This window comes from Penaeus vannamei, chromosome 26 (assembly GCF_042767895.1).
Source record: "Penaeus vannamei isolate JL-2024 chromosome 26, ASM4276789v1, whole genome shotgun sequence".
Taxonomy (NCBI): Eukaryota; Metazoa; Arthropoda; class Malacostraca; order Decapoda; family Penaeidae; genus Penaeus; species Penaeus vannamei.
In genome coordinates this window covers 3,555,448-3,556,725 of record NC_091574.1, presented here as the reverse complement: position 1 = coordinate 3,556,725, position 1,278 = coordinate 3,555,448, and positions in this window count along the sequence as shown.

Below are 1,278 nucleotides of genomic sequence, written 5' to 3'. Positions count from 1 at the left end.
TAGTTCTAGTGGATGTAGGTAGTTCTAGTAGTTGTAGGTAGTTCTAGTGGATGTAGGTAGTTCTAGTAGTTGTAGGTAGTTCTAGTGCAGAGTTGAAAATGGGGTTCATCTCTGCAACTTGAACACGTGGCAGTATCGCAAACATGTTCTTTCCCAGACGAACAAAAGAGCAGTCTACCTGCAATATCACATAGAAATAAAATATTCTACTTACAACTTCAGACAGAAATACTTATTCCATTCAAATCACCTGACAAAAATACTTATTCTACTTAAAATACTAGCCGCATTTTTCTACTTGCAATACCAGACAAGAATATTTATTCTACTTTCAATACTAAGGAAAATATCTAATCTACTTACACTACCATACAAAAATATTTAATCTACTTACTTATTCTACTTATACCACCAGACAGAAATACTTACTTTACTTACATTTCACTTACAATACCAGACAGAATCACTACTCTACTTATCTATTCTACTTACAATACCAAACAAAAATAATTCTACTTATAATACCAAACAGAAATACTTACTCTACTTACTTGTTCTACTTACAATACCAGACAGAAATACTTACTCTACTTACTTGTTCTACTTACAATACCAGACAGAAATACTTACTCTACTTACTTGTTCTACTTACAATACCAGACAGAAATACTTACTCTACTTATTCTACCTACAACACCAGCCAGAAATACTCTACTTACTTATTCTACTTATAATACCAGACAGAAATACTTACTCTACTTACTTATTCTACTTATAATACCAGACAGAAAATACTCTACTTATTCTACTTACAATACCTGACAGAAATATTTACTCTATTTCCTTACTTTACTTACAAAACCAGCCATAAATACTTACTCTGCTTATTCTACCTACAACACCAGCCAGAAATACTGACTCTACTTATTCTACCTACAACACCAGCCAGAGATACTAACAACAACCAAGACCTCTCCTCTCCAGCGACCACATACCTTCAACGACCACACTCCACATCAATCACCGTTATTGGTCTCTGTCCCGCAGAACGGACATGAGGAATGGAAATACCACATAGCCACATATCCATCCTTCGGCCTCATGCTCGCTGGACTGGAATAATGAGGGATTCCGTGCCTCCTTGGTTTATTGCTGTTTCTCTGTCTCCTTGGTTTATTGCTGTTTCTCTGTCTCCTTGGTTTATTGCTGTTTTTTTCTGTCTCCTTGGTTTATTGCTGTTTTTTTTGTCTCCTTGGTTTATTGCTGTTTCTCTGTCTC